The sequence below is a fragment of the Pyrus communis genome, chromosome 6 (assembly GCF_963583255.1).
Source record: "Pyrus communis chromosome 6, drPyrComm1.1, whole genome shotgun sequence".
Lineage (NCBI taxonomy): Eukaryota > Viridiplantae > Streptophyta > Magnoliopsida > Rosales > Rosaceae > Pyrus > Pyrus communis.
In genome coordinates, this window is record NC_084808.1 from 2,609,735 (window position 1) to 2,637,659 (window position 27,925).

Sequence of the window (27,925 nt, forward strand, 5' to 3'; positions counted from 1 at the left end):
GCAATCCAATAAAAAGCTTAATAGAACACTTCGAGAAGATGGATAGCCAACAAAAATTGTTTGGAAAATTCACATGAGGCATGCCACATACAGTATACCAAAGATACACCACAGAATCATGAAGAAACAACCTAATTAGTAAAAAAAAGGGTATCTATCACATACAGATACAGTTAAAGTTTTCCAACAATAGTACAATACCAACATGGGACTAATTTTTCTATTATTTTTATGTACACAACACATACAGCCCAATCAGTTGGATCATCCAACAAGGGAACAAGCAACAAAGCAGGTCAGTAAAACCCAGCCCTACAATTCTGCCTAACATTATAAAACCCAACCCAGCAACCCTACGTATCCTTCTCCCATCCCCTAAAGCCTTTAGCCTCCTCCCCTTATACCTCTACTCCTCTCTGTTTTTTTGCTTTCCAACTCCGGCTTTCACACCAGTTAAAAAAAAAAAAAAAATCAAATCCCTAACTTTTTCAGAATTTCATAAACCCTAACATTTAAAATAGGGGATTTGATTGTGGGCTTGTTGATGGTGCTAGGGTGACGGCGGCAAGACGATGACAGCGTGGCAACTGGGAGAGGACGATTGACTGGGATGACGAGGCTGTGTATTTCTGGCGCTAGAGAAAAGGGTAAAGAAGGCTATAGGGACTTGGGAGGACGATCGAAGGTAGTGGAATCTGTATTTTGAAACTAAAAACCCTTACCCAAATGGCGTCGTTTTGTGTTTAGGTGGTTTTTTTTTTAATAAAAAAAAAAGGGCAAACAAGGCGCCTGAGATGCCTTGAGGCGCGCCTCCACCGCCTAGGCGTCTCCAGTGAAGCCTTTTGCCCACTCTAGCAAAACAAAGGTGTTAGCCTCACCGCCCAGCCTCAAAGGCGCCCTAGGCGCGCCCTGAGGCAAGTTTTTTAAAACATTGGTAATGAATAATAATTCATCCACCAAAGCTCTCATGAAGGTCGCATGTGAAGAGTGCATTTCCAAACTCATGACCTTCTTGCCCATTTCTTTGAAATTCTTAGTTTCAAGGCACAATAGGATTGGATGAATCAATATGAGCCAAAGCACACTACGAGTAATGTGGGTTTCTTTACGATATTTGGGGAATAATTTTTTCAAGGTTTGATTATGGGTTTTGATTTCAAAGTGGAATATTTATGAGTATTAATTTCTGGGTTCGTATGTTTTATGGATGCCGGGAACTTGAGTAGTAAAGTCTTGTGCTATTAGTTTAGCCAACTCAATAATTTTGACCAATGAATCTATTGATTCAAAAGCATGGGAGTTTCTTGGCTTTGCCTGTATTTTGTGAGCTCGTATGTTCTAAGGCTTAGGTCAAATATTTCTTGGCTTTACCTTCAGTTTTCTAGAAAATTATACACTATATGCACATGAGTAGTTTAGTCTAATTTTGACCTAATGAGATTAATGACACAGAAACACACCTTATACCAATCGAACCTATAACATCGGATTTTGAAGACTTAAGCATGCTTTGTGCTGTGCATTTTTCATTTAAGAAAGCAGGTATTGTTAATGTTACCACAAACTTCTCCCTTTTCCATTTACTAACAAAAAGTACATGACAACTAAATTTCAAGAAAAGTAAAGGAACAGAAAAAATCTGGTCCCTACTAAAACTATTTAGCATATCACAAAAAATGTTCACTTCCTAATGCCATCTACACGAATTGTAGCTACTGAATTTGTCATGGCACTAGTAATCCCAATGTCGTCAAACTGTGAAAGGACCTTGTGCACTTCCACAGTCACTGAATGCTTTGACGGCAGCACATTCATCGTGAAGTTTTATTATTCTACCTCTAACTTCCCTGTCCACCCGAATTGACAAAAAAAAATTCCGAGCTCTTTCTCTACACTCCATTACACTCACCAATTGCTAACGGTTGAGACAATGCAGAAGCGAGGCCTTTCACTTTTTCATTCCCCCTGTGGCACACCAAGATCACACCGTAGACATACGTTGATGCTTGATGACCCTTGGAGATTGCCATCTTCAGAGACTCAATTCCGAGTTAAGAATTTTGTATCTGAAGTACCATCACATCCTTTGGTTGAACAAGGCCTCGAGATTGTTACACTCCCTACACCTACACTTCTTCATCACTTATCTGTGAAGTCAGTGGGTTGACCCTTTCAAAGCTTTGAATGTTGATGTGTTTGAAGATGAGGTCATGTTGGACGAGTTGGTTGAACTTCTTGCATACCATTTTTGCTGAATATAAGGAACAAAAGAAGCGGGAAGCAACCTCGGTGAGTATTTCTAGAAGAAGCCGTCCGAAAAAGATTGTATGAAAGTTGGGGTCGTTGTGCATTTCTTCATCGTTCTGCCTTTCTTCATAGTTCTGCCTTTCTTCATCATTCTACAACTGGATAAGGTGTTTGTGCTTGGACAAGCATGAATAAATACACCACCTCTAATGCAACCCAAAGTCCTTCATGCACAATTCCATAATTAATTATCACAGTTTCCTAATTATGCGTAATTTTTTAAGCTTCTTGTTTGTGTATGCACAATAACCAACTGGATGTGGTGGTTGAGACTTTACAACCTAACCATGCATACACAATAACCAACCATCATCAGTCATAATTCAGACAACTCTTGAGAACCCAACCACAAAACAAACCTATGAGACCAATCCTTGACTATTATTTCTATTTTTTGGATTCGTTCACATGACATGAAGATGTCGTGTCTATATATTGTGCATGTCATGTGCATGGTGTATTTTTTATGCATATTACATGCATGGCATGTGTATTTCCTGTGCATGTCAGTCATCATGCACAATATCCCAATAACATAATAAAAAGATAGGAAGGCATTGATGAGTGGGAAAAAGTGGCGGCAAAGTAGATATAATAACGATAACATGGTAATGATGACACCTTGGGTTAGTTTCTTTTGTAATTATGCCTAGTTTTTAAAGCTTCTTGTTTGTGTATCTTTATGAAGAAAAATTGAAAAGTATGTTTGTACCATACCTAACTAATCTTGAAACTACCAAGTATCGGTCAACTTCATACCTTCAAGAACCCACTAAGGGGTTCATGCGGAGGCACCCTTACCGAAGTGAAGGAAAAATTTTGTCATAGCTACGAACATGTGAGAACATTTGAACACATAAGCAAACTAATAACACTTTAAAGTAGGCATGCATTCAAAAACAATTCTAAAACCCATGACTTTCAAAGCCTAGTGAATGGTGAACCACAAGACTCTTTAACAACATTAAAGAGAAGGAAGGATTTTGAGATTCATTACCCTTGAAGCTCATCCTTGTTTACACAAAGGATTCACCCAACTGATGGGCCTTCAAGTCACTTCCTAGCTCCTTAGATCTTCCTTGTGATTTTCTTCCTTTTGATTCTCCTTTGCTCCTTGAGGATATGAGGAAAGGATCTCCAAGAACACCAAAGGTTTGGTGTCTCTAAGTCTCCACACCAAGGATGAGGTGTGAAGATGAAATGGATGACCTAAAGGAAGAATTATTGCTAGCTATCCCTCCCCTAAGTGGCCGGCCTCTATAGAGAAAAACAGAGAAAAGGTTTCTCTTCTTTGACCCAAGAAAACCCTAGTGAGAGAATGGCTATAAAGTTGCCTTTATACCACCTCACATGTGAGTGGCAAACTTGCAATTAAGCCAAGTTTGCATCCACTCACCCTAAGGCCAGTTTTTGACTTAGTTATTGGGCTAATTTCCATTTAGTTTTAGTTGTCACACAACCTAAACTCAATGGGCCTTGTGGACCAAAAACCCTTTTGGGCCCCGAAACCCAAAACCAACCTAAAAGCCTAATACGAACCTTTCGTAAGATTAATTAACTAATTAATTAATCTTGACCATTCTCAATTAAACTATTTAATTGCTTGTCCATCTCATTTATATTTCTTCACTTTCATCCTTACTCGGTGTACGATCTAGGTTCCAATTAGCGAGGTAGTGGGCGATTGTTACTCTTAACGATCGATTGTCAATTGAAACTACATTTCAATTCTCCCTTTGATGAAGATTAGTGTTTGCTAATCCTCAGGGCTTCCACAAACCATGAGTGACATCTAGCAGTATGTTATGGCTACCCAAGCGAAGTAGAAATGGTTAGAGAACCTATCCAGCTACAATTACAACGCAATACGGTCCTTCTCTAATACAATACTCTTAATCACATTGTTTGAATAATAGTTTGTTTCATGTCTACTATCCAATGTGATACTTCTTTATATGATTCAATTGAATATGATTTGGAACAAACTTCCTAAGTCATATTCGTTTGCTTTGGCCAAAGACTCCCGAATCATATCTCATAGTATTCTCCCTCCACCATGGAAGGTTAAAGATCCCTTGTTGTGCATTCATATGCCTACATGACTAGATACCTTGACCCCAACAATGCCATGGACACTCTCAATGGAATGCCTTTGACATGATCAAAGATCAAGGACCTGACGATTAGACATCTATAATGTCTCAGGTCAAAGGACTACTTTGCATATTGCAACTGATGAGTTCTTACATGACATGTATGTTCGAACTCCTTTTTGATCATTGTACAGTGTACTCAATTACCTTTTGAGCATCTATGTGTTTATTTTAGTGTCCAACACTAAATGACTTGAGACTAGTCATACTCACGCTTGAGTTAACATAACACATATTAACCTTAGCGGATTGTCAATGCCCAAGTGGCAATCCTATGGCTAGGAACGTTTTAGGAATGAACATAAAAGAAAGGTGTCGTTAATCTAACTTACTTAGATCACTTCTCTCTTAGATTAAATACATTCCTTGGATTCCCTTATTTTTTTAAACACATAATACAATAAATAGTGATTAACAATAAGCTTTGCCCTTCATTACATGTAATAGTTTAACACAATAAGTATTCCTAAAGCTATTACATCAAATGAGTGGCTTTGTGGGCATACTTCCAATAATCTCCCACTTGCACTCAAAGCCACTTTCCCATGTATCTAATACCCATCTTTTCTATATGGCGGTCAAGTTGGATTTGAGACATTGGCTTCGTTAGTGGATCTGCTACGTTATTGGCTAAGCCAACCTTAAGGATGTTGACTTTCCCCTCAGCAGCATATCTTCTAATCATATTAAAGCGTATGTCAAAATGCTTGTTCTTTTGATGAGCCCTGGGTTCCTTGGCTTGAGCTATCGCCCCACTATTATCACAGTACAAAGTTACTGGTGATGTAATGGTTGGAACCACTCCAAGTTCAATAATGAACTTCTTCATCTAGAACGCTTCTTTGCCGACTTCAACTACAGCGACATATTCAGCCTTCGTCGTGGAATCAGCAATTACATCTTGTTTTTTGCTTTTCTAGCTGACAGCCCCACCATTCAAAGTGAACACATATCCGGAGTTGGAACTTCTATCATTGACGACAGATTGGAAATCTGCATTTGTATAGGCTTCCACTCGCAACTATGTCGCTCTTCCATAAACGAGGAACATGTCCTTAGTTCTTCTTAAGTACTTAAGGACGGTTTTGACAGCTGCCCAATGTTCTGATTTTGGGTTAGATTGATATCGACTAGTAATGCTCACAGCATATGCGATATCAGGCCTTGTGCATATCATGTCATACATGAGACTTCCTATGGCGGATGCATAAGGAATAGCACTCATCTGCCGTATTTCTTCAGGAGCCTTAGGTCCCATGGATTTAGAAAGGTGAATTCCATGTCTCATAGGAAGAAAACCTTTCATAGATTGTTCCATTTGGAACTTACTTAGCACTTTATCTATGTACATAGATTGGGATGATCCAATTAATTCTCTAGATCTATCACGATAGAGCTTTATCCCAAGCACATAAGATGCATCTCCCAAATCTTTCATGTGGAAGGTTTTGGACAACCACACTTTTACAAAAGATAGTACTGTAGTGTCATTCCCGAATAGTAATATGTTATCTACATATAACACTAGGAATATTATTGCATCCCCAACGACCTTTTGATAAACACAATTGTCGTCTTCATTTTGAGTAAAACCAAACGATTTGATTTCAGTGTCAAAACGAATGTTCCAGCTCCTAGAGGCTTGCTTAAGTCTATAAATGGACCTCTAGAGCTTGCATACCTTAGTCTTTTCAGACTTGGACATGAAACCTTCGTGTTAAGTCATATAGAGCTCTTCCTTTAGGTAATTATTCAAAAAGGCCGTCTTTATGTCCATTTTCCATATCTCATAATCATGGTACGCAGCTATAACATCTAGTATTTAACCCAAAAAAAAGGGAAGACAAAAAATAAGCATGCGCACACACAATTTTACCTTCGCCACAAAAAAGCCATCCATATTGTGAACATGAGGGTAAAATCGCCTCGTGTTTTCTAATGACGGGTGAAACCGCTGTCCCTAAACCGGACAAACCTGATAGAAAAGAAAGCATCATTAGTACGGAAATGTAAAACTCTTGCATCAACAACTGAGCTACACAAAGGAGAATTATCTTTACCCTTTAACCCCAAAGTCAAGTCCACATGAAACAAGTTTAACATTTCTCTTTTTGAGTGCATAGTCAATTACTGCTTCATTCTGCAAGACATGTTAAATAACAAGTAAAACTAGAAATCCAACTTAGGGTGCAAACCGTGCAATAAACAAACCTCACCAAACAAAATGGAGCACGTTGAGTACACAATGTATCCCCCGGATTTTGAATTTGAATCCACCATGTCAATTGCGGCAAGTATCAGTTGCTACAGAAAAAATAATACAAAATTTAAAGTAGATCTAAATGATGAATGAATATAGTAATCTAGAAGAAAACATTGTTAACTGAAAAAGGAAAACAAGAAATATATAGGTCTGCATATTCTCGTATATATTTAGGGAAAGGGGAGTAAAAGTTGACTCTTCATTTTAATAGAAAAAGTAAGATTAGATTGTTAATTGCCTTTGTAACGTAATAGACACGTACAGTAACTGATAATTTTCTACCAACATATTGGTCTAGAATCACAAGGCGGAACAAGAGAACTCAAATAAAACTCAAAAAGATTAAAAATACATCAAAGAAGAACAATCTACCTTCTGCAGGTGAGCACACTTACGAATTTCATCAGAGCTTTTAGAAGTTTTAACAGACTCATCTTTAGATATAACCTGCAACAATAAACTCGTTACATTTCATCAAACAGCCAGGAAGCCGAGTAAATGGTTGCAAATTCACCCAGTTACTTACCCCTGTCCCACTGCAGGGAGCATCTAATAGAACTCTATCAACTGCATTGACACCCAGAACCTTAGGGAGCTGAAATAGAGGGTTTAATCAACTGAAGAAAAAGAAAAGATATAAAATCAGACAGAATAGACTAAACACAATAGTCCTCAGAAATAGTCCTATAGCACGTACTGAAAATCTAACCTCTTTGCCATCATAGTTACAAACGACTGTGTTTGTCACCCCCATGCGGTGCAAATTCGCAGTGAGTGACTTAAGCCTTGGCTCCTTCATTTCATTGGCAAAAATTATTCCTGAAACGAATTGCATCAGAACAACGAAAAAAAATGGAACAGATAGGTGAAGTAAAAGAATGAAACTGAAAATAATAAAAGACAAAATGTTGTCACAATGTTGTGCGGGCTGAAAGTCAAAATAAAAAAGGATGCCTAGAATAGCTTAACACCATTCTGTTTACTGTATAACATGCCATTCATCAATCGCATCACTCCACATACCATTATTTTTCATTAAAGCGGCAATATAAGTTGTTTTACCACCAGGTGCAGCCCTAAAAAAGGACAAAAGGTGTTATCACAAAGGAGAATACAACAGTGGTAGCAGTTGCAATATTGTGTTCAAGACACAAGTAAATCAATAAGTTCTTGTTACATGATAGGGCATGCACGCATGAAGATGATATTGGGAAAATATTTCTCATTAACTCAATTAATAACTGTTACACTGTAGGTATTTATACAAGACTATTACAGCTAGCAAAGAAAGATTGCTTAATCTCTAAGTATTTTCTCTTCCTGATGTAATTACATTTGTATCCTTAATATCCCCCCTCAAACGAAACGGGGAAAGTCTCAGTTGAAGTTTGGAACGGAGAAACAGGAATCTGGGCTTGGACAGAGCCTTGGTGCAAATATCAGCAATCTGATCCTGGGAAGCCACAAAATGCACAGAGACTTGATTTGCCAGAACCTGTTCACGAATGTAATGGTAATCGAGCTCGACATGTTTGGTACGAGCATGGAAAATGGGATTTTTGGCTAAGGAGAGAGCTGAGATATTATCACACCATAACTGGGGAGAATGAGGTAGAGGATAAGTAAGGTCAGCAAGGAGTTTGCAGAGCCATGTGAGTTCTGCAGTAGTGTTAGCAAGAGAGCGATACTCGGCTTCAGTGAAGGAGCGAGCAACAGTAGGTTGCTTCTTTGCACTCCAACTAATGAGAGAATTGCCAAAGTAAATGCAATAACCTCCTGTGGAACGCCTGTCTAAAGTGCAGCCTGCCTAATCTGCATCAGAGAAGGCATGAAGAGATGGAGCCTGAGAACACTTAGAGAACCATAAGCCCAGGTCAAGAGAACCCTTGAGATAACGCAGAATGCGCTTCACAGCTTGCATATGGGAGATCCGTGGAGTGTGCATAAACTGGCAAACCAAATTAACAGCAAAACTAAGATCAGGTCGAGTCCAGGTTAAGTACTGGAGAGCACCAACGAGAGACCGATATTCAGAAGCATTGTCAAGGAGAGGAGAAGTGTGATCAAGCTTAGTGGTACTGAGAGGAGTGGTGTAGGGCTTGGCACCTTCCATGGTTGCCTTGGTCAGAAGATCTAAGATATACTTAGTCTGATTTATAAAGATACCTGAAGAGGACCGTTTTACTTCGATGCCAAGGAAGTAGTGAAGAGCACCAAGGTCTTTGATGGGAAAAAGAGCACTAAGATGAGATATAACTTGTTGACAGGCTGCAGAGGAAGGGCCAGTCACTAAAATATCATCCACATAGACAAGGATGAACACCAGAGTGGGAAAGTGCTTGACAAACAACGAGTGATCACTTTGAGAGCCTTGGAACCCAAGAGAAGATAAAGCCGTATGAAGTTTAGCATACTAGGCGCGAGGGGCCTGTTTTAAACCATAAAGAGATCGGTGAAGATGACAAACATGATGAGGTTTAGCTGGATCTTCAAAGCCAGGTGGCTGCTGCATGAACACAGATTCAGTGAGAGTGCCATGGAGAAAGGCATTGCTGACATCAAGCTGATTGAGGAACCAATCATATTGAGCAGCAAGAGTGAGAAGAAGACGAATGGTGACAGGTTTAGCCACAGGGCTAAAGGTTTCAGTGTAGTCCAAGCCCTCTTGCTGGTGAAAGCCTTTAGCAACTAAACGGGCTTTATACCGATCAATAGATCCATCGGGTTTTCGTTTGATCCGAAAAACCCATTTACAATCCACAAGATTAGGAGAAGAAGAAGATGGGACAAGTGACCAGGTACCAGTGTTGGTAAGGGCAGTAAACTCTTCTTGCATTGCTGTGCGCCAATGGGAGTATTTGGAAGCTTGGGAGTAGGTTGTAGGGATATAGTCAACAACAAGATGGGGAGGAATATGATGCTTAGTGGCAGTGAGGGCTTTAGGTTTAAAAATGCTGGATTTGGATCGTGTTTGCATAGGGTGGAGATTGGTGGGTGCTGAAGACTGTGAGGAATGGGAAGGTGATGGATCTGCAGGAGGAGATAAGGAGCCAGGGTGGGAGGATAGAGATATGGATGGGGAGAGAGGTGTAGGATTCACAGAGGCAGAGGGAGATGAGGGTGAGGGTGAGGAAAGAACAGGAGGTGGGGGGAGAAAGGAAAAAGTAAGAGAAGAGGGAATGGAAGATGGGGAGGAGGAAGAAGAAAGAACAGGAGGTGATGAAGAGGAAGGCAAGGAATGAAAGGGAAAAAGGGATTCATCAAAAATAACATGGCGTGAAACATAGATTCTGTGAGAGGAAGGATGGAGACAGAGATAACCCTTATGATTTAGGCTATACCCCCAAGAAGACATAAGGTTTGCTTTTTGGTTCGATTTGGAGGATGTGTATGGCTTTAACCAAGGAAAGCAACGACAACGAAAGACCTTGAGAAAGTTATAATCTGGGGTTTTCTTGAAGAGAGACTGCCAGGGAGAATATCGGGAGATAGTAGGTAGCCTGTTGATTAGATAGACAGATGTAGCAAAAGCCTCAACCCAATAAGTGTGGGGCACTTTAGATGCTGCCAAGAGAGTCCGAGCAGTCTCAACTATGTGCCTGTGCTTACGCTCAGCACACCTATTCTGCTCAGGAGTGTGAGGACAGGTGAGTTGATGTTGAATTCCATAGCTAGATAAGAACTGAGAAACTGCAGTGCTAACAAACTCTCCACCAAAATCTGAGCGTAAGGCAATAACCTTGGAACACAGAGAGTTTTCAACAAGTAATTTCCATTGCTTAAACACAGTAAGTACATCAGATTTACACTTCAAAGGATAGAACCAGCAGTAATGGGTATAGTCATCTAGAAAAATGACATAGTATCGAAAACCCTGATGAGAAACAGATGGTGAGGGGCCCCAAACATCCGTGTGAATGAATTCTAGAGGCTTGCTGGTAGTACAAGTAGTTCGTGAAAATGGAAGTCTGGAACATTTCCCTAGTGCACAATCTGAGCAAAAAGTTTTATTTAAACGATCAACAACAGCAATACAGGATTGAGAGGCCAACTTATTTACAATCTTCACAGAAGGGTGGCCCAATCTTTGATGCCAGAGATGTCTTGGAGCTTTGACAGAAGCAACTAAAGCATGAGGAGAAGGAGCAGGTAATGATGCTGCGGAGAGGGCATAGAAGCCATGTTGAACTGGACCTTTAAAAAGCATCCTCCCCAAAGAAAGATCCTTCACAGTGAAGTGAGAAGGATAAAGATACATAGAACATGAGTTGTCAAGTAGAAATTGATTCGCAGAGAGAAGATTATGCTTTAAGGCAGGGACATGTAAAACATTCTTTAACAAAAAAGAATGAGTAGAAGTATGTAAAGATGATTCACCAGAGTGGAGAATGGGCAAACCTTTGCCATCCCCAATATACACTTGTTATGGACCAGTATATGCTTCTGAATTCTGAAGATGGGCAGTCGAATTCGTCATGTACGAGCTAGCACCAGAGTCGACGATCCAGGTAGGATTAGGAGGGGAAGTATTAGCAATCATGGCAGAATGAGAAGCTTTGCCAGTGTAGTAAGGATCCATGCGATGGGAACAATCACAAGCTTCATGGTCTGGTTGGCGACAGATCTGACAGAATAACTTTCGAGGAGAAGAGTAATATGGACGAGCACCACGAGGGAATCGTTGATTAGGATTCCGAGAGTAGTTATTCCGGCCAGTGTTGTATCTAGAGTTGCCACGAGATTGAAAATTACCCCGATTTGGACGGCCTTGATTGGTAAACCCTTGAGAAGCATGCGAAGCAACAAAACCTTGAGGAGGAGAATTTGCAGGTAAAGGAAGAAGACCAGCAGATGAATGATACGCCTGAAAAGAGGCAGTGGAAACAGGTTTCTTCCGATTATTGAGCTGAATTTCCTTACTAAGAAGTAAGCCATGCAACTCATCAATAGTTGTAGAGCCAATACGAAACTGAATAGCATCCACAAACGAGTCAAATTCGGGAGGTAAGCCATGAAGTGTGGCTGAGATGAGTTCTGAATCTTCCACGGGAGCACCAGCACTGGCAAGGGCATCTGCAATTTCTTCAATTTGCTGAAGATATTGAGCAGCAGTTAAATCACCTTTGACAAGACTGCGAAGACGAGAACGAAGCTTGTGAATGTGCGACTGAGAGGCAGTAGCGAGGCGCGATTCCAGTTTCGCACAGAGTTCTCGAGCAGAGGTCACACCAACTGTGTAGGGAATTAAAGATTCAGAGAGAGTGGAATTAATCCAAATAAGGATGTTCTGATCATTCTCAAACCAGGTAACATACGTCGGATTGAGAGTTGCAGTGCGATGGCCAGAAGAATCAAGAAGATATTTGGGCGGCGCTACCAGAGATCCGTCAATGAGACCGGTAAGATTATAACGACGGAAAATCGGAGCAAACAAGGCACTCCAGGTGAGATAGTTTGTAGTTGTGAGCTTGATTGGGACCATAGATCCAATGTTTTGGATCGTGGTGGAAGAAATCGCAGAGTTAAGGTTGAGAAATGCATCTGGAATCGGATGAACAGGAGAAGCCGATTCGGAAGATGGAGAGGCAGTAGTCACCATAGCTAAAGATTAAGGAAGAGATCGCGATGAGGAGCAAGAATCTCAAGCAAGAAGCACGATAAAGATCAAGAACTTGATCAACCGATCGAAGAAGAAGATGAAGCGACGCAGAGAGAAGCGGGAAAAGATATCGAAAGAGTGGTCGTGAGACTGGAGGCTATGATACCATATTGGGAAAATATTTCTCATTAACTCAATTAATAACTGTTACACTATAGGTATTTATACAAGACTATTACAGCTAGCAAAGAAAGATTGCTTAATCTCTAAGTATTTTCTCTTCCTGATGTAATTACATTTGTATCCTTAATAGATGATGCCAAACACATAATTGCTGAGTATTCCAGAACCCTAAGGAATTTAAAACAGAAATTTAACACTTCAAAACATGAGCAGAATTTATTCTCTCACTCTCTTAGACACACCCTGCGAGAGCGAGGTTACATGACTTACATTCAGAGAAGGTAACCCATCAACAGACCAAGTTTCTTCTATTTATACTCATTGTTCTCGTAAAACATTTAATTCCATCTTAACCCTAAATTTTAAGCATATGGTTATTCAGTTTTGGCTCATCAGTCTCCAATTACAGCTGGAAGAACTTCTAAAATGGAGCATAGCATTTGTTATGTAGCCGGGTGTATTAGGTGTGGCATACACATAGTATCTGATGATACAACCTTCTTAAGGTATTCTGAAAGTTCATATAACCTTCTTAAGGTTTTCTGAAAGTTCAATTTATGATTTGATAATATAATGATATATCACAAGTAGGAAAGTAGATAAGCAAGATAAAATAAGAATGGCAATTACTTACGCCATATCAACAATTCGTTCCTTCTCTTGAGGAGCAAGGGCCATGACAGGCAAAAAGGAGCTTGCACTTTGCAGCTGAGAAAACAAATTAACACTAAGTAAATCACTTGAAGGATGACAATTGAAATGAAGCACCGCAATATAATGCTAACTCGTGAAGCATCTACCATGTAATAACCAGCCATATATTCAGGGGTGGCACCAATTGGAATTTGAAAATCATACACAACCAATCCAACCTGCAATCACAATAATATGAACAGCCTTATTAATCTTGATAATAGATGGAAGATGAAAAGGACAGATCAGAAAAATACACAGATGAGATAATCCTTACTTTCGACCACTTGCTTAAGGGTTGTAGGTTTACTCCTCTGTTAATTAAAACATCTGCCAAATCCCTCCTTCTTGTCTAGGCACAATGGAAAACAGCAATCTAAAATGACGTAAAATACTGAGAGGGAAAACATATAAACAAGTGACAGGTCGCAATGTAAATAATGTTAAAATATTCTGTCACCCTTAGCGTATTTGTTCGGAAACATGTTGGTCCAGGCTTTTCAAAAGCTTCTACAAGTTCACAAGCTCAACAACTGGGAACATCTAGATAACAGAATAACATACTAATAAGTTCCTGAAACCAAACAAAGAAAGAAAAGATCGTTGCAGAATTGATACACAAAACAAGACGATGTGATGGGATATATCAATCACCTCTACTAAAGCCGCAATCAAAAAGCTATTGTAGCCAAAGTATGAAATTATATCCCTCTTAAGCTGCTCAACATAATCCTTCCTTGCTGCCCCATCTTGCCTCAAATCCTTGAAATTTGAGAGCACTCGAACAACTAGATATAATTGTGTTGACTCTAAAGCCTACGTGGCGCGCAGGCCAAGTAACTAATGAGCTAACTACGTCATTCGGTTGATGTGGGGCGTGCCAACTCATCGGCTGAGCTCGGCCGAGGAGTAAAATTTGTTGATGTTGCATTGAACGCAATACTGACTTCTTAATCTTGCAACTGCGATCGAGGAAGGAGCACGTCTTGGCGTTCGGGTTCTCGAGCCTGAAGACAAGGCTGCTAGTTCTGCAAAGTTCACGAATCGTCGGCGTCGTGTTCGGTCATGGTGATTATATTCGTAAGAGTATAAGCACTTCGAACCGGCTCCAAACTATACGGATACAGGTACTCAAAAGAGATGTATGTCTTGATGGTAAATGTGGTTTCGCCGTCAGAATGCCGAACTCTAAAACTCACTTGTGAGTATCCAATCATAAAACCACTCGACGTTCAATGTGCTGAATGTAGTAACTTGTAACACCTCACTTCGCCGAGAAAGCTAATAAGATGACCTTTGCCAATAAGGATTCGAAAACCCTTCTTGACTGAGACTTGGATAGGTAACCAGTCGGCCTCGACGCAGTGTTATTTATCCAAACTGAAGATGCTCCTTGGTCGGCTGATTCTACGGCAACAGTGTTATTTATCCAAACTGAAGATGTTCGTCGATTGCCTTCATAGTGTTGTTTATCCAAACTGAAGGTGTGTTGGCTGAAAAAGAAAATAAAAAATCTCAAGATGTTTGAGAAGTTTGAGCAGGGCAATTTGTGTGTTGAATTGGAGGGTCCTCGAATGATGCACCCCCTCCTATTTATAGCAACCAAACTCATCTTGGCTGAATCAGAACTATACTCGAATTAGGATTCTTCATTCTAGTCCAACCAGGGCTTGGCCAATCCTACTCCTACTAGGACTTTGAGCCAAACTCTCTATTCGGCTACCTTTACTTCTCAAATCTTAGCGTCTTCACTCCATTGAGACTCCTTATCGTACTAGGACTTCGACACATCCGCTCTTATCCAAATCACTCCTTCTTGCAAAAGGAATCAACCACCCTAACTGAGCGGCTTATGACCACTAGACAGCCCATAGTACGTTAGGAAAAGCTTTGGGCCGAATATAAACCTACACTCAGCCCAATAGTATTATTTTGGGCCCAAACATTGCCCCCTTGCTTCTGAGGTCATCGGCCTAGAACTCCTTAGCCGAATTTCGACCTTGAAGAAGTGAAATCAAACCCTAAAAGGTAACTAAAGGATAATGAAAAGCCTCAAATATTCCATCCATCAAGCGCATTTATGAAGCACGATCGCACGATCTGACTTTGTCAGACATCCTGCCACGTGATATCTTCTTGGCATTTTCGTCCTTGACACTGGAACATCCTCTCACACCCCAAAACCCTACCACACGCTATCATTATAACTTTGAACTACGAATTTTCCGGTCTCGTGCAAACTCGATTTGCGAGTTTCTTGGTCTCTTCATATGGATTCCTGAATCTCCATGATGATTGTGAAACCGTCTGACTAATCTTACCATTTCTTTTCAAAATCAAACGATTGGCCTTCTTCCAAAACCCCTATAAATACTCAAAATCCTTCATTTTTTCTTTTACACCCTTAGAACTCTTAGACATTTCACTCTTAGATCACCCTTCAAAGCTCCATTTCTAACCAAAAAAACTCTTTTGAATCCATAAATTCCTTCAAGTTCTCTACAATGGCTTTCAACACCTTTATTTCCAAGCTTTCCGATGGATGTGCCAAGTACAAGACTTTATGGACTGGAGCGCCATCAAAAACTTGCGATTTGAAGGTGACTTGAACTCTTCCCATCAGATCTTGGGACCACTCTTTAAAGACAATGTCCCGGCATCCATTACCAACCTCCTCAAAGATCACTGCCTGGAACCCTTGCTTCAAGGTTATGATTGGTCAAAGTGGGAATTGATTAAACCCCAAGGAGCTTGGCCTTCAACTACTATGGCTTGGGTAATGTGGGTTAAAAGGATGGAGAAATTCTTCAATAAAGAGTGGAGGATTCGCGGCATTTATGATGCCATCAAGCTCTCGACCATCGAGATCACCATGGACAAAGAACTTCTCATGGCAGGTCTAGGCTTTTGGTGCTTGGCCACCAATACTATGGTCCTTCCGCTCAGCCCTATCAGTCTCATCATTCTCGACATCTCAACCATTCTCGGGACCTCCCCTTTGGGTCTCCTGATTGACGTCTCCCTCTCTGGGTGCCCATCTAACCTCGACCTCAAGATGCTATTTGACGAACACGTTGCCGAATCGCTGAGGAAGAAAAATCAAGAGCCCCTGAAAGAAGAAGTTCAGAAGTTGCACAAGAACTTTTTCAACTACAACACCTTCATTCAACATTTCACTGGCCGAGGGGAAGAAAAACACAGGAAGGGAGAACACGAAGCCTTCCTCTTCTATTGGTGCAACAAATGAATTTGTTGTACCAAGTCAAATAAATGTTTGGTCGAGAACATGCCGGTCGCTGAAGCATTAGCCAGTAGTCATGTCCTGGCTCTTAGCTTAGCTATCCTTGCCCAACTTACACGTTGCCTAGCCAAGACGACGGTTAACAAGATTGACCCACACCAGACCGGCCCATTCTAGGTTCTTCAACTTCGGCTGCAAGTTTATTTTTGCCACCCTCATGCCAGAAGTCCCCAACTTCATACCCACTGAAGCGTTAGGTCTTCAATTAGGCTTTAGACTCACTCCTCCTCACTAGGCTGAAAAAGTTTTTAAATACTTTTTCGGCCTAGAAGACCTTTCTGATGACGAGTTTTTGATCTGCCGTCGTCAAGAATACCCCATTTTTATCAAGTTGCCATCATCGACATGGAGCCAAGCATGCAAGTTGGGAAATCTACCAACCCCACTTCACAGTGTGGCAACTTGGTTACCTTCACGGCTGCCCACTGCCTTTACTAACTTTTCGTTTTCTCCTGAGCCGATGACGCCTTTCTGGTTCTTCGGAAAGAAAATGTAGGAAGGCCGAGCAAGAATTTCAAGAAAGGTGCAAGAAATTTCAGCTTCAGCCGAACGTCCCTAAGACTCTCAATATTGCCACCTTTGTTGACTGGTGGGCCGTATATACTCAAGACTTTTTCGATGCACCAGTCGAAAACATTATTAAGAAAATATTCGACGACCGCCCGAGGAAGACTTCTGCCCCAACACCCAAAGAAACAGCTCAAGGCATTTGTCTGCGTCTATCATTTTACGTTGGCCATTTGTTTGAACTTTCTTCTGATTTGATTTTCTAGGTAGTCATACAGACGCAGCAGCAGTGGTTGTGGGCAAGAAAAGACTTGGCCCCTTGCTAACGAAATCTGCGACCGCCTCGCCAACCTTGCCGAGCAAATAGTCTCGCCCAGAAGTTGAAACAATCGGCGATATTCCTCACCCCAAAAGACATGTCAAGAAGTTGGTGAAAAAAGGGGAGCGGGATGTCCATGTCATCTCCAGTCATACCACAGGAGAAACCTTTGAGTCTCCTTGCACCTCTATTGCTCAGACTTCGATGGATATGCAACCAAATCCTCCCGCCAGTCAAGCAGTTGAGGTTCGTCCCGCTTGACAAGTTATGGTCGAACCAACCAATGATCTGGTGGTCAAAGCAGCTGCAGCACTAAGCCCGGCCATTGCTCCTGTCTTGGAGAAAGTGGCGACCCTAGCCGAGATAAACCTCATCCTACATCCAAAAAAAAGAACAATGGTCATTCTGGAGGAAAAGGTATGATCATGTTGCTGGCAACTTCTTCGAATAAATTCTGAATACTAATAACTCTTATTTCAGGATGATGACGATGACAAAGCTCTGTTAAGGGGTCGCCCTCGATCGACCAAACCCCTTACCACTCATCCTCCTCTTATAGTTGAGGTGACTAACCATGTCGATCCTCCTGTAGCAGACCATAGCAAAATGCCTCTCATTGAGCCTGAAGCAATGGCGGAGACACCAATCCATTCGCAGGATCAAAACCTTGGTGTTCCTCCACAAGAAGTCATTTCTGCTTTTGTAAGGTTTGATCTCTTTTTCTTGTTAGTTTTACTATAACAAGTCTGAACCAAGAAAAATATTAAATGTCAGATGCCTAACTATTCATTTCACCAACAATTCCATGTCCCGAAGGTTGTTATCTATATTTCCTGGCCACCTCAGTGGCCGTCGAACGTGGATAACCTCCATCGGCTGCGTGAATTGAGAAGCAATCGTAAACACTGAGCTCGACCATTGAGCTCTCTAGGTTCGAGCAATGAACCAAGGGACATGGCTGAAGTCTCCTCTTGGCAGGTTTAAAACAAATTCCCTCTGCTATGTTCCTTATAATTTTCCTTCTGCTTAAAATCTTTTCATGTGCAACTTTCATGGGAGGTCGAGCTTAACGCTTTACTCTTAAATACTTTTGGAGCAACCGAGTCTTCTACCGCGTCGACCAAGCCTTCGGAGATTGTGGCCGAATCCAATGCATTTGCCAAGTTGCAAGAAATCCTATCCCTCTCTGCCTCACAAGTCCTTCAATGCAAAGGCCTTGACTCTGTAGGAGAGTGCCTGAACGACCTTGCAGCCGGTGGCTTACTGAGCACCAAAAATGTTGTCTACTTATCCGATCTCCTGGAGCGGACCCAGTAGCACTTTATTACTTTTGAACAAGCTTTCCAGGCCGAGGACGACCTAAAGGCTGCAAAGATTGCTCATGAGGCTAGCTGGTCGGAGGTTGAGGCCATAAAAGCAAAGAAAGCGCAGCTGACCGGTTTTGATCACCAAATTTCCAAGCTTCAACGTCAAATTGCCGAGCTTCAATAGCAAAGGTCGGATGTTGCTTCAGAACTCGAAAAGAATTTTGAGATGAATAAGGCTCGACTGATGGATTTCGCAGCTGATATAAAGCAGATCCAGCAACTTCAACTTAACAAAAAGACGAGGCAAGCTGAAATCATAATGAGCGAAGTAAGGTGGTTGGAGTTGAAAGCCACTCTTGAAGCCTTTCTTTCTTCGACCCCCTAGGATTTTAGGAATCTTTTGTAATTTCACTTGTATGTCCTTTTGTAAAATGGTTTGCCAAACCAACTCTCATTCGCCAAAGGTTTTTTGTCTAACTCGCTAATTATAAGCTCACTCAACAATCTTCTTCTGTGCCATTAATAGGTTATAAGTGTCAAGCTGAATTTCTTCCAAGTCTTCTAACTCTTGTCTCATGGCTTGGCTGTATTCGACACTGAACAAACTACTTTGTTCAATCACTTATAACGAGTTTATATTCAGCTCGACCGGTAACATGGCATCGTGTCCATAGGTTAACGCGTATGGGGTCGTTCCGGTGGCTGATCGGAGTAAAGTTCAATAGGCCCATAATGCTTCATTTAGCTTCAAATGCCACATACCAGGTCTCTATCTTACCATTTTTTCAAGAATACTGATCAAAACCTTATTACTTGCTTCGGCCTGCCCATTCGCCTGTGGGTAATATAGCGTAGATTGCTCAAGTCGAATATTTAGATTCGTCATATACTCCTTAAGCCTGTCGGTTGTAAAGATTGTGCCATTGTCAATTATGATCGTTTCTAGCATGCTGAGTCTGGTCACAATAACTTGCAAACTTCTTTGGTCGTTAATTCGACATATGATTTTGTTTCGACCCACTTAGTGAAGTAATCAGTTGCCACTAGTATCCACGCGTGTTTTGTTGCTCCAGAAAACGACGTGATTTTACCGATTACGTCCATTACCCATTCTCTGAACGGCCATGGTTTAGTAACTGAGTGGAGTAATTCAGCCGGGACTTTCGGTATAGGTCCATGAATCTGACATTGTATGCATCCTCGTGCGTATTCGATGCAATCTTTCAATATACTCGACTAGAAATAGTCGTGTCGGCGAAGCAGCCAACTCATCATACTCCTGGATTGGTGAGCTCCACAAATCCCTTCGTGTACTTCGGCGATTGCTTAGGCAGCCTCCTGTGGACTGAAGAACAATAACAATAAATCTTCACCATTTCGATATAACTCATTCTGGTATGACACGTAGTTTGTGGCATGGACTTTTATCCTCCGATCGTGTTTGTCACTAAGGTTATCGAGATATCGTATAATCGACCTTCTCCAATAATCTGGCAACGTCTCGACAACACATACTTCTATAGGATCTCCTCGTTCTAACAATGATGATAATGGTAAGGACATCACTCGTGTACGTATCACGTGATTGCGCTGGAGAACTTGCTGATTAACCAAGGCTGGGTAAGATCGTCGTCCTATAGGTATTGCCCGGCCTAGCTCGCCCCCCAGGAGTTGTGCTCTGGAGGTTATTTGAGCGAGTTCGTCCGTATCAGTGTTTCAAACAACTCGGCCAAATAGGTGGCAACCATGTGATAGGGTGCCAAAGTACAACTCATACAACGAAAAATGCCGTTTAGTTAGTTAATCACAAGTTCAGAATCACCAAGGACGAAGACACGAGCTGCTCTTAAGTCGTGAAGGACGTGGAGGATGATGATAAAAGCTTCATACTTGGCCTGCTTATTCGTACAACTGAAGTCTATCTTAAGAGAGAAATACCAACGGTAGTGGTCGAGAGATTGAATGACCTTGCCGACACTAACAGAGGCTGAGGTGCTAGAACCATCAAAGTGCATCGTCTAGTAGTTGTCTCGTGTCTCGACCAGTCCAATGTCGACTTTGTTGCCCCCGAAACCATATGGAGAGGGGTGCTAGGCCAAAAAATCGGCTAGAGCTTGTCCTTTGACGGTTTTTTAGGGCACGTATTGCAAACTGAACTCTGATAATGCCATTGTCCATTTCCCAATTTGGCCTTTTACTATAGGTCGAGTAAACGTGTAACGAATAACATCCACCTGGGCGATGACCTGCGTAATTGATGGGAGCATGTATTGTCGAAGTTTTGACGCGGCGAAAAACTAAGCCAAGCAAAGTTTCTCGACAGGTGAATAATTGATCTTAGGTGAACTCAGATTTTGGTTGAGATAAAAGATAGCTTTTTCATGCCTAACGTCGTTGTCTTTTACGAGAAGACAACCGATGTACTCGTCAGCCGTCGAAATGTATAACTTAGGAGGCCTACCGTGACGATGCGATATGAGGATCGGTGATGTTCTTCTCGCCACTCAAACCTATATGAGTCTTTAAGTTTCAAAAGTGTAGAGAACGTTTTCATTTTACCCACCGAATTACCTATGAAACGGCGGAGAAAATTTATCTTCTCGAGTAAAGACTGGAGTTGCTTCTTGGTCGTCGGAGGTGGAGCGCTAATGATCGCGCTAGCTTTATTTTCGTCCACTTTGATGCCACGATGGTGCACAAGAAAACCAAAGAAGTTACCAGCTAATACACCAAAGGCATACTTAGCTGGGTTCATTTTAAGATTATGCTGGCGCATACGAAGGAACGCTTGCTAAAGATCATCCAAATGCGTTCGGTGGCTCTTCGATTAAACTACCACATCGTTGATATATACTTCTATGACCGTACCGATCAAATCATGGAATATGGTATTCATAGCTCGTTGGTATGTGGCACCGGCATTCTTAAGGTCGAATGGCATGACGACCCATTCGTACATGCCTAGTGCCCCCGGGCAACGAAAAACGGTTCTGTGAACATCGACTTCGGCTATAAAAATCTGGTTGTAGCCAATATGGCCGTCCATGAAGGACAACATTTCATGATTGGCTGCAACATCAATTAACAAATCTGAGATCAGCATCGGGTATTCATTTTTAGGAGTTGGCAGATTCAAATTACGAAAATCGATACAGATGCGTAGGGCGTCATTTTTCTTTAGCGCCAGGATGATATTGGCCAACCACTTGACGTATTGAGCGGTCCGAATAAACCCGACTTTTAAAAGTCAAACTAGTTCGTCTTTTATGCCGAGTTGTACTTCGGTCAAGAATCGGCGAAGGGGCTATCGAAAATCCTTACAACCAGCTTTGATGTGTAATTCATGTTCAATGAAGGTCCAATCAAGGCCCAACATCTTATGATAACTGCAAGCAAAATAATCTTTAAACTTGTTTAGTAATTTACAAAGTTCGATAATAACGCATTAATAAATAACGGTCGAGGGTCATCGGCCGTTCCAACATTTATTTCTTCTAATAGGTCCTTGACTTAGGGCCGACTGTCTTCGAGTTCGGCCGGTGCAACCTAAACTTTAGCTAACGATAATACTGGGCTGTTATCTCCCTCGGCCAAAAATTCGATTAAGTTTATACCCGAATGTGGATGCTTGGAAATAGCATACCAATGAGCCAGCAGACGTTCCATGGTGGATGAAACCGCGGCCCGGCGTCTTTCTCGTTTGGCGTCAGTCATCAGTGTTAGTAATTAAATCGGCCAAGTCGAGTCTCGCCGAATCCTGGTGTACAGTCTCGGCGTCTACGTTGATGGCTTTTAGGACTGAGATCCAAGTCGACCGTCCATCCTCATTAAACCCTGCAGGATAATGTAGCCGACGTAATCGTCATAATAACGAGCTTGAATCATGCTGGTTTCGAACGGCTGATTATCAGCGGGGTAGACCACAACCGATTTGCTGTCCCAAAAAATGAGAACTTGTTATAATGACGAAGGAATGCAACTCGTTTAATGGATCCAGTCACGGCCAAGCAATGCATTATATTCAGTCTTTGAGTTAATTATAGAAAATACGGTAATGTGGTTACGACCTGCAACGCTTACCTTTAACGGGAGCACCCCTTTGATTTAGGTCTTGTCGTCGATGAAGCTGATCATGGTTATTCCTGACGGTATGAGTTCGTCATTGGAGCGACATAATGCCTTCATGATGGATACAGGCATAATGTTGACTGTAACGTACAACGACTTCAGATGTTGGAGATTAATAGAAGAGGAAAGGGGGAACAATTCGGCCATGGCTGCTTTAAGTTTATCGTCCTTACTCGCTTGCCCATCTTCTGCGGTGGTGATGAAATTGACTTATGTTGCTTCCCCGGCAACCACATCCCCATCCAAGAAATTTGGCTGGTGTGTGGTTGGTCAAAATTCAGCAGGTAAAATATAGACCATGCTGATTTCCATGCTTTTGAGGACTGAAAGACCTATCGGGTCCTGATCGTCTTGCTCCAAGTGGTCGAGTGTAGTATCATGATTTTAAGCATTCTCATCACGGTCGTCTTTTACCTCATTGGATGCTTGCTCTTGTGGTATGGCACTTGGACCTGTTTCATTTTGGCTGTCGTTTTCAAGGATGCTTGTTGCTGAGGTTTGATTTTGTCCCTGCAGTGCTTTACGGGCTCGTTCTTCATAAGCGATTCTGGCGTTCCTTGTGTCTAGGTACGCATCTAAACGCGCTACACGATCCTTCTCATTGGCCGTAAGGCTGAAGAGAGATACAGCCGAGAAAACTTCGAAATGATATCATAAATGCTGAAGGTCTTCAAGGGAAAAAGAAAGCTCGACGATGTCTATGTCTGTGTATGGGTCGACCTCAAAGCTGATGACTCGAGCTCAAAGCTGATGCCCTTACGTATATGCTGGAACCTAGCCTTAATTGTTGGATCAGTGGTTTTCTGGATAATCTGTTTAGCATTAGGGCAAGTTAGTGCCAAGTCGAGGGCTTCTTGACATGCCTTGGGTAGGCCGTACAAGTCATTGCCGGAGTGTTTCTTGTGAAATTCTCGCATGTACTCTAAGGATTCGCCGAGGAATGGAGGGTGTAGATTTTGCCGGACTTTTATTAAAGGCTCTTACAGGGATAATGAAAGAAGCTTGCTTTCAGTTTCTTTTCTAAAATGTTTGAAACGAGCTTTCATTTCCCCGGGCCGAAGAAGAAGTTTGATGCGTTTCTCGGACTCTTCAATAGTGGTTTCAAAGTTGCGATCAACTGCCTTTTTCTCTTAAAGCAATTTGGCTGTGATAGTCGGGGTTTATTGGTCATCGCCACTTCCTGCTGCCTCTTTTGGCTGCCACCTGGTAATCGAAGTAGCCTGCACTGTCTATCGTCGAGCCATGCAGTCTATCTACTGGTGACGAAGTTCTGAGATTTGGATAATGCCGTATACATGCCAGTAGAAGAATTGTAACTATACCAACGTTGGTCGTGTGGCTTAGGTGGCTTGAAGGTTTTTTGAATCATCGATGAACTTGAACTGCTAGAGTTACCCGAGTCATAATCCTCATTATAAAACGGCGCGTCAAAGTCAAGACGTCGTCTGGCTGAGTTTAAGTCGTTCGTTCTTACTTGAGGTTCTGCACTGGAGTCTGACATAGATTCGACTATGGCTAGTCCCGAAAACTCCGTAGGTGGTTCATTTAAAAATAAATCAATCTTGAGTCGTGGCTGAGAGTTCTGCTTTAGGACATGTTGTACTGGGATGAACTCGGCTTTCCTTTTCCCTTTACTCTTAGGCAGATGGGCATCCACCATGCCAATTATCGTCGAGGGAAAGGGATTAACCTCGACTGTCATCTGTTTTTTAGGAAACTTTAGCTTGCCTTTATCAATCCAACTTTGAATGGCGTCATGGAACACGACACAATTGTTGGTGGTATGCTTGTTCGAGTTAAGGTACTTGCAATACGTTTTGCCTTTCAACTCTTCGACCTTAGGAATGTTATGTCCTAGCCGAAGTTTAATGATCTTTGCCAACAACAACTGGTCAAAAATTGCATCGGCCTTGGTGATGTCAAAAGTGTAGACTTTCGATGTTTTAATCATCTTTTCAGAGGCCGAGCGGGTTTTGGCATCCTTGGAATTAATTTGAGCCAATGCCTTGCAAACGTATGGTCAATCTATTACTATCTCAGCCGCATCCACACCGGCGTATTAGGAATCCTCGCCTTCGACCAATGCGTAACTAACCGTGGGATTCTTGTATATTGTTCCCCGGGATGGGGACTTCGAGATCTTTTCCTCTCGCAGCAAATAATCATACTGCTCGACGTGCTGGGCCAGTTCGTACATATCTCGGAAGTTTGCCCCCAAATATTTCTTTTTATATTCCACATCCAGGCCGTTTAGAGTGCTTTTGACGAATTCAACTTCAGGAAGAGGTACCCGGCACCAATTTCTGGCCAACTTGAACCTCGTTAAGTATTCCATTGGCGGCTCGTCTGATGCTGGAGCCATCCTAGCTAGTGATGAAACTGACATTTCCATCCCCGGCTGATAGAATTGTTCATGGAACTTTTCGACCAGTTCCTCCTAACTCTGGACGAAATTAGGCGGGAGGTTGATGTACCAAGCAAATGTTGAACCTGTTAGCGAGAAGTTGAATAGTCTCAGTTTATGGAAGTCGCTATTAACATCACCACATTGCGCAGTGAACCGAGGTACATTTTCTAACAAAGACAAGGACGATTCTCCAGCAAAAAGGCTGAAATCTAGGATCTTAAAGCCTTTACGATGTTCAAACTTCTCCACATAAGCCGGGTATAGATGGATGAATTTTGGGAACTTCAGTCCCTTTTTTAGGGCCAAATCGATCATCTTTTGGACCTCAATCATATTGACAGGTGTTGTTTCCATTCCCTAGTCGGATCCGTCTGATTTACTGCTTGATCCTTCTCTTTTTTCTAAGTCCATCGATTGGAGCCGAGCGGATCTTGTATCGACTTGCAGTGGATTACTCTTAAATGGAACTTGTCGAGGCTGACTAACGTGTCCATCTTTGAAGGCTTTACTGACTAATAATTCAAGCAATCTAATGTGTGTATCACCAATACTTCGTATTACCTCGAGCAAATTGTTCATTTTTTGGATGAATGACTGCTCGACCTGCCGAGACTGCTCATCAAGTCGTCTTCGACAAAACGACCTAGTCGGGTGATCAGAGCCTTCTCCACAATCTTCGTCGCAGTCTTCCAATATCCCTTCGATTAAAATGCCTGTGTTTTTTTGGGAATTTCGGCGTTGCGAGGCTGGCAGCCGAGACAAACTTCCTTTTCTCGGTGCATCGCAATTGTAGCTTCAGGTGTCACAGTAATAAGGGGATTTTGTGCCGATGACAAATCTTATCCAGGGCCCTGAACCGGCAGGTTGGTTGTTGACTTTCCCATGACTGATGTGGGGCATGCTAACTCATCGGCCGAGCTCGGCTGAGGAGTAAAATTTGTTGATGTTGCGTTGAATGCGCTACTAACTTCTTGATCTTGCAATTGCGACCAAGGAAGGAACAAGTCTCGGCCTTCGGGTTCTCGAGCCTGAAGACAAGGCTGCTAGTTCTGCGAAGTTCACGAATCATCGGCGCCAGGTTTGGTCACAGTGATTATATTCGTAAGAGTATAAGCACGTCGAACCGGCTCCAAACTATACGGATACAAGTACTCAAAAGAGATGTATGTCTTGATGGTAAATGTGGTTCGGCTGTCAGAATGTCGAACTTTGAAACTCACTTGTGAGTATCTAATCATAAAACCACTCGATGTTCAATGTGTTGAATGTAGTAACTTGTAACACATCACTTCGCCGAGAAGGCTAATAAGATGACATTTGCCAATAAGGATTCGAAAACCCTTCTCGACCGAGAGTTGGATAGGTAACCAGTCGGCCTCGACGCAGTGCTGTTTATCCAAACTGAAAGTGCTCCTTGGTTGGCTGATTCTACGGCAACAGTGTTGTTTATCCAAACTGAAAATGTTCGCCGGTTGCCTTCATAGTGTTGTTTATCCAAACTGAAAGTGTATTGGCAGAAAAAGAAAATAAAAAATCTCAAGATATCTGAGAGGTTTGCACAGGGCAATTTGTGTGTTAAATTGGAGGGCCCTCGAATGACTCACCCCTCCTATTTATAGCAACCAAACTCATCTTGGCCGAATTAGAACTATACTCGGATTAGGATTCTTCATCCTAGTCCAACCAGGGCTTGGCCAATCCTACTCCTACTAGGATTTTGAACCAAACTCTCTATCCGGCCACCTTCACTTCTCAAATCTCAGTGTCCTCACTCCATTGAGACTCCTTATCGTACTAGGACTTCAACACATATGCTCTTATCCAAATCACTCATTCTTGCAATAGGACTCGACCGCCCTAACTGAGCAACTTATGACCACTAGACAACCCATACTACGTTAGGAAAAGCTTTGGGCCAAACATAAACATATGCTCGACCCAATAGTATTATTTTGGGCCTAAACAAATTGTTAAGGTTAGATTTAAAAATAATAATAATAAAAAAAAATTTAAAAATTTAGAAATACGAAAACCCAAGGCATGCTTACTCTCTTTTATCCTTCTCTGGAGATTTGAAAGATCAGGAGGCTGATGCGCCTCTTCTTCCAGTTCCTATATCATTAAGAAAACAAGTGAAGTTACCCATGAAGATAGAATGCATCAACTGTTGATCTAATATTCCAATAATTTGCTTGCAAAAACATAATGAGGTCCAACAGTAAACCTTTTGGATTAGTAATCTGAACTTGTCGGATTCTTCCTTAATGTTTAGCTGCATTTCCTCTTCACCTTCTTTTGCTTCCCTTGCCCTCTCTTCATCAATAACTCTTGATTTTTTTTCTCGATACCAAATTCATCCGAATCAGAACCTAAATCAGAACTCAAACCGTTCCCTACAACAACACAATAATATATGATATTCAACCATTAAAGAACTGAAAGCATAACATACAATAACAGATACACGAAACAATAAAAATTCAAATACCTCCATCATCATTTCCTTGGAGATAATCATCATAATCATCAGCAAGGGGATCATCACCGAAAAGACTGTCAAAATCCAAACCAGACATTTCCTCATCTGCATCAAATTCTACATGTTCATCTACCTCCTGTTCGTTCGACCTGTCGTAATGGTCCGGAAGCTCAGCTTCCTTTGAGGTTTTAGGGGTGAAAGACCCCTTCTTTTGCCTCTTTTGGGGGAAGCCTTGTTTGCTTTCGAACCCTTTCTCTTATTAAGCACAGAGATGGCCAT

General features: G+C 41.8%; 1 pseudogene; it reads right to left on the minus strand.

Annotated features, from left to right (window-relative positions):
- Nucleotides 1-1,889: 1,889 nt before the first annotated feature.
- On the minus strand, nt 1,890-27,925 carry LOC137737359 (26S rRNA (cytosine-C(5))-methyltransferase NOP2B-like; annotated as a pseudogene).